At 37.4% G+C, this 7,203-nt stretch overlaps 1 pseudogene; it reads left to right on the top strand.

Annotated features, from left to right (window-relative positions):
* Nucleotides 1-5,715: 5,715 nt before the first annotated feature.
* LOC131381879 (histone-lysine N-methyltransferase SETMAR-like) lies at nt 5,716-6,727 on the top strand (annotated as a pseudogene).
* Nucleotides 6,728-7,203: the final 476 nt, after the last annotated feature.

Genomic DNA, 7,203 nt, shown 5'->3' with positions numbered 1-7,203 from the left:
AAATTCTGGGTTGAAAATTCTTTTCTTTAAGAATGTTGAATATCGGCCCCCACTCTCTTCTGGCTTGTAGAGTTTCTGCTGAGAGATCAGCTGTTAGTCTGATGGGCTTCCCTTTGTGGGTAACCCGACCTTTCTCTCTGGCTGCCCTTAACATTTTTTCCTTCATTTCAACTTTGGTGAATCTGACAGTTAGGTGTCTTGGAGTTGCTCTTCTCAAGGAGTGTCTTTGTGGCATTCTCTGTATTTCCTGAATCTGAATGTTGGCCTGCCTTGCTAGACTGGTGAAGTTCTCCTGGATAGTATCTTGTAGAGTGCTTTCCAACTTGGTTCCATTCTCCCTGTCATTTTCATGTACACCAATCAGACGTAGGTTTGGTCCTTTCACATAGTCCCAAATTTCTGGGATGCTTTATTCGTTCCTTTTTATTCTTTTTTCTCTAAACTTCCCTTCTCGCTTTATTTCATTGATTTCATCTTCCATCGCTGATACCCTTTCTTACAGTTGATCGCATCAGCTACCAAGGCTTCCGCAATCTTCGTGTAGTTCTCGATACTTGGCTTTCTGCTCCATCAGCTCCTTTAAGCCCTTCTCTCCATTGGTTATTCTAGTTATCCATTCATCTAATTTTTTTTTCAAAGTTTTTAACTTATTTGCTATTGTTTTGAATTTCCTCCCATAGCTCGGAGTAGTTTTATCGTCTGAAGCCTTCTTCTCTCAACTCGTCAAAGTCATCCTCTGTCCAGTTTTGTTCCATTGCTGGTGAGGAACTGCGTTCCTTTGGAGCAGGAGAGGTGCTCTGCTTTTTAGAGTTTCCAGTTTTTCTGCTCTGTTTTTTCCCCATCTTTGAGGTTTTATCTACTTTTGGTCTTTGATGATGGTGATGTACAGATGGGTTTTTGGTGTGGATGTCCTTTCTGTTTGTTAGTTTTCCTTCTACCAGACGGGACCCTCAGCTGCAGGTCTGTTGGAGTTTGCTAGAGGTCCACTCCAGACCCTGTTTGGCTGGGTGTCAGCAGCGCTGGCTGCAGAACAGTGGATTTTCATGAGACCACAAATTCAGCTGACTGATAGTTCCTCTGGAAGTTTTGTCTCAGAGGAGTACCTGGCCGAATGAGGTGTCAGTCTGTCCCTACTGGGGGTTGCCTCCCAGTTAGGCTGCTAGGGGGTCAGAGACCCACTTTAGGAGGCAGTCTGTCCATTCTCAGATCTCCAGCTGCGTGCTAGGAGAACCACTACTCTCTTCAAAGCTGTCAGTCAGACAGGGACATTAAAGTCTGCAGAGGTTCCTGCTGAATTTTTGTTTGTCTGTGCCCTGCCCCTAGAGGTGGAGCCTACAGAGGCAGGCAGGCCTCCTTGAGCTGTGGTGGGCTCTACCCAGTTCGAGCTTCCTGGCTGCTTTATTTACCTATGCAAGCCTGGGGAATGGAGGGTGCCCCTCCCCCAGCCTTGCTGCTGCCTTGCAGTTTGATCTCAGACTGCTGTGCTAGCAATCAGCAAGACTCTGTGGGCATAGGACCCTCTGAGCCAGGTGCGGGACACAATCTCCTGGTGTGCCGTTTTTCAGGCCTGTTGGAAAAGCGCAGTATTAGGGTGGGACTGACCTGATTTTCCAGGTGCTGTCTGTTACCCCTTTCTTTGACTAGGAAAGGGAACTCCCTGACCCCTTGCACTTCCTGATTGAGGCAATGCCTCGCCCTGCTTTGGCTCGCACACAGTGCGCTGCACAGGCTGTCCTGCACCCACTGTTTGGCACTCCCTAGTGAGATGAACCTGGTACCTTAAATGGAGATGCAGAAATCACCCATCTTCTGTGTCGCTCAGGCTGGGTACTGTAGACTGGAGCTGTTCCTATTTGGCTATCTTGGCTCCACCCCTCCAAGACATCTTAACTTGCTATATTTATACTTAAAACTGAGGCCCTCAGTGAGTAATAGTATATAAAGAGTCATAATTAAGTCCTAATTAATCCACTATTATACTTACAGCTTATATTCAAATAGAGGAAAAAATAAAATAATCTAGTTCAATAATTTTATCATACATTATACTTCTTGAGAATTGTATGAATGGTTATTTCCCTTCACTCTTGACTACTTTGTGATCCAATTGGATCTTGTAGCTCTGATCAGTTCTGAATTCCAGATTGTAACAAATAAAAAGAGCATAAGAAAGAATATTCTTGATTCTAGAAACCTTTCTCTCACACTATCCTTTTTGGATTGTTTAATATACTATCTCATCTATTCTGCCTCCTACCTCGGTTTCTTTATAAAATTTTAAAATTAATATTATAAGTTTTTGTGCAAAAGTGTTTTAAAGAAAATTGGAACATTTATAACTATAAATATAGGTACTATAAATATAACTAAAATTAACAAAAAAAGTAAATGTTACTTAAGACACCTGTATGAGTCAATGGGATATTAAGATTCACAGCTAAATTAATATAAAAGTAATTGATTTAGTCATTTCACAATGTATACATATATCAATACGTCATGCTATATGCCACATATATACACAATTTTTGTCAATTTAAAGTTGATTGTATTACTGTGCTTTATAGCGTTATATATCTTGTATATTATTTTGTATTTGCCAAATATTTAAAACAGTATTTTAATACCTAAAAGTGTATTGAAGAAAGAAGAAAAAATACTAAAAGAAAATCTTGAAAATAGGAAACCTCATCTGTGTCAAATGTTGAAGCTTTTGGAAATGGGAAATAAATATTTCTAAAATTCTGGAGGCCATTGTCTGCAGAGTCTCCAATAGCTTCTTTTTTTAATTAAAAGATAAGATAAACAAAACAGTAAGCTAAAAAATATAAAAGTACTAAGGCAGTGCATTAGAGTAAAACTAAACGCGCTTTAAATAATTGTAACCTTGAATTTGTTGCACATTACCCAGTATATAAAGTGACTGAAATAAATCATTCAGAAAAAAGCATGTCCTTCATTTTAAATTAATTCAAATCATCGTTAGCATTAGTTATTATGAATGCTGAATAAGAGATGAAATATTGTAGAGTTACATTTTTTATTGTCAATTTTCTCTATTAAGCAGAATAAACCAGAAACATCATATATGAGTGTACCTTTGTCAAATACTTACAATTTTAACAAATGCATGTAGTTTTCCTTACATTTCTGTCAGAGAAATCATGTTCACTGCACTGGGAAATTTGCCTTTTTCCAATTCAAAGCTCTAGGCATGACAGCTTAGCAAGATTATCCTATAATTACAGGAATTACTGACAACACCCCATTGTGCCAAAATCTGTTGTCTGTGCTCAGATTCTAAATTTCAGAAATGCAGCCACTTATTCAACACTGCAGCTGTTTAAACCATGAAGCAACCATTTAAACCTTGAAGCAGATCATTTTGATCATGTTGACATTTTCTAGAGTTCTTCCCAACTGCACCCAACTGGTATATCTTTACATATTCCTCCATCATCTACTTTTGGATCACTGTCTTTAGTAACCTGTAAACAATACCTTATTACTTGACAAAAAGTGGATTTGCCTATACTCCATATTGGGGTGGTTAGGCCAGGTAGACATGCTGTAATGAAAATCTCAAATCAGTAGGAGCCAATGAACTCACAGTATAAGGAGATTTGAGTAATCGAGTAACTGCCAAAAAGTAAAAAATGATTGTTTTTACTGAAATAGTCAAGTTTAACTGTTTGACTTTATCATAATAGGATCATTGCAAGAGTAATTATGGCTTCAGATAATCGTTTGATGTATAATTTAGAAATTCATATATTTGAATTTTTGTTTTAAAATTTTAGTCTTTTCATATTGCATTATGTAACTACATTAATTTAATTCCAGATTAAATTAAGATGAGTAATTTTATTTTTATTTGAACACACCCAGAAAGTATATTTTTAGTGTGAAATGTCAAAGTTTTTTTTTTTTCCTATTTCTTACTTGAAAATAGTTTGCAGGTTTGGTTGACATTTGATACAAAGTAATTTCTATAGTTTGAGGTACAAGTGAACTTCAATTTTAACTTGTAATGATTATACATGTTTATGAAAAATGATGTGAAATGTAGAACTGCAATCGTTGTCTGCATTTTCCAGTCTTTGGCAGGCATAAATGCCTTTTAATTTAGAGGATTTTCCATGCGTTTGGGTGACTTAGATTCAAAATAATGTAAACTGGTATATTTTTATTTGGTAGACATCTGTAGCCAGAAGGCAGTGACTATGAGACTATGAGCTTTATTCAAAATATCATATTTTGCATGGGCTTTGCCTACGGCTTCTTGGAACAAAATGGTAACATATCATGAATAGAGGAATAAACCATTCTGGAAAAATGGCCTGGCTTAGGGCTGACACTCAAGGAAGAATGGGAAAAGGGCAAAGTTACGGTATTTAAGATCACAATGCAATCTCAGGCTGATCAGTGGTAGTTACATTGTTAAAAGGCACAATCTGGTTTGTGGGTGCTTAGCAGCAAATCCCTCTTGTTACCCAGGAAAAAATCAGTCAATGCGATTCTCATCGATTTGGTGGTAGGAGGAACTTGAAGCCTCACTGCTGGAGCCTCCAATTGAGAGTCTTCAGTTGCTAGTGATGAATAAGCAGAAAAGGAATCACATGAGGACTCTAGAATAAATATTTTCAACTCAGTCAACCAACTGGTTTTACAAATTTTCTTTTCATTAGTTTGATTAATTGGCTGAGTTAATCCTTTAGAATATTTGAGGACAGTCTGAAGTACATGACATTTTCTTCTTCAACATGATCTTGAATGCTAAACCTTTCTTCATTTAAAGTTTTACTACATAGTACAGTCTGCTTGATATTAAGCAAATTTTTAAATATTTGGGAATGCCAAAACTAATTATTCAACTTAGTGAAAATATTGTAAAACATTTAGTTTTGTGTAGTTCAACCATTGTGGAAGTCAGTGTGGCGATTCCTCAGGGATCTAGAACTAGACATACCATTTGACCCAGCCATCCCATTACTGGGTATATACCCAAAGGAATATAAATCATGCTGCTATAAAGACACATGCACACGTATGTTTATTGCGGCACTATTCACAATAGCAAAAACTTGGAACCAACCCAGATGTCTAACAACGATAGACTGGATTAAGAAAATGTGGCACATATACACCATAGAATACTATGCAGCCATAAAAAAGGATGAGTTCATGTCCTTTGTAGGGACATGGATGAAACTGTAAAACATCATTCTTAGTAAACTATCGCAAGGACAAAAAACCAAACACCGCATGTTCTCACTCATAGGTGGGAATTGAACAATGAGAACTCATCGACACAGGAAGGGGAACATCACACTCCGGGGACTGTTGTGGGGTTGGGGGAGGGGGGAGGGACAGCATTAGGAGATATACCTAATGCTAAATGACGAGTTAATGGGTGCAGGAAATCAACATGGCACATGGATACATATGTAACAAACCTGCACATTGTGCACATGTACCCTAAAACCTAAAGTATAAAAAAAAAAAAAAAAAATTTAGTTTTGTGAAGAAAAATTTTTGGAATGAGGGTGGTGCAAAAGTAATTGCAGTTTTTGAGTTATTGAAATTTGCTGTTTGATATTGGAATACATTCTTAAATGTGGTTATGTTATACACCATTTTAATGCACATTTCTTGCTGTCTGTTTTTTTGCTAATGACTTACTACTTGCAGTTTAATTTACATTTATTTTAGACTATGGAAATGATGTTAGACAAAAAGCAAATTTGAGCAATTTTCTTATTTGAGTTCAAAATGGGTTGTAAAGCAGCAGAGACAACTCGCAACATCAACAATGCATTTGGTCCAGGAACTGCTAATGAATGTATAGTGCTGGGATGGTTCAAGAAGTTTTGCAAAGGAGATGAAAGACTTGAAGATGAGGAGCATAGTAGCCAGCCATCAGAAATTGACAACAACCGTTTGAGAGCCATCATTGAAGCTGATCCTGTTACAACTACCCAATAAATTGCCAAAGAACTCAAAGTCGACTATTCTACCATCTTTCGGCATTTGAAGCTAACTGGAAGGGTGAAAAAGCTCTATAAGTGGGTGTCTCATGAGCTGGGGAAAAAAATCGTCGTTTCAAAGTGTCGTCTTTTCATTTTATGCAACAACAATGAAGCATTTCTCAATCGGATTGTGATGTATAATGAAAAGTGGATTTCATATGACAACTGGCAATGATCAGCTCAGTGATTGGATTGAGAAGAAGCTCCAAAGCACTTCACAAAGCCAAACCTGCACCCAAAAAAGGTCATGGTCATTGACTGGTGGTTTGCTGCTGGTCTGATACACTACCGCTTTCTGAATCCAGGTGAAACCATTACATCTGAGAAGTACACTCAGCAAATGGATGAGATGCACCAAAAACTGCAGTGTCTACAGCTGGCATTGATCAACAGAAAGGGCCCAATTCTTCTCCAGGACAATGCCCAACCACATGTTGCACGACCAATGCTTCAAAAGTTGAATGAATTTGGCTGAGAAGTTTTGCCTCATCTGCCACATTCACCTGACCTCTAGCCAACTGACTACCACTTCTTCAGGCATCTCCACAACTTTTTGCAGGGAAAATGCTTCCACAACTAGCAGGATACAGAAAACGCTAAGAGTTTGTTGAATCCTGAAGCACAGATTTTTATGCTACAGGAATAAACATTTCTCGTTGGCAAAAATTATTGATTTTAATGGTTCCTAGTTTGATTAATAAAGATGTGTTTGAGCCTAGCTATAATAATTTAAAATTCATGGTCTGAAACCACAGTTACTTTTGCACCAACCTAAAAGTATAAAATACATTGAGGAAAGTGGCACTTCATCAGTATATAGCTAATGAATGTTCACAAACTGAACATGCCCCAATCAAGAAACAGAATATTACAACTTCCCAAAAGGCCACTTCTAGTTACTAACTCCAAAAGAGTAACTACTTTCCTGATAAAAAATAAGATCTGTGTGTTTTGAACTTTACATGAAATGAATCATATAGATATTCTTTTGTGTCTGGTTTCTTTTGCCTAATATTATGCTTGAGAGATTCCACAATGCTGCCTTGGTCATAGATCATTTATTACTAATTGTATACAGTGTTCCGTTACATAACCACATTATAATTTTTCACCCCAACTGTTAGTAAGAATTTAGGTAGTTTTCTGCATGGATGCTATTATTTGTATTGCTGCT

The sequence above is a fragment of the Hylobates moloch genome, unplaced genomic scaffold (assembly GCF_009828535.3).
Source record: "Hylobates moloch isolate HMO894 unplaced genomic scaffold, HMol_V3 SCAFFOLD_2, whole genome shotgun sequence".
Classification (NCBI taxonomy): Eukaryota; Metazoa; Chordata; class Mammalia; order Primates; family Hylobatidae; genus Hylobates; species Hylobates moloch.
The sequence above is the reverse complement of the archived record's forward strand: the minus strand, read 5'-3'. Positions and strand labels throughout refer to the sequence as shown.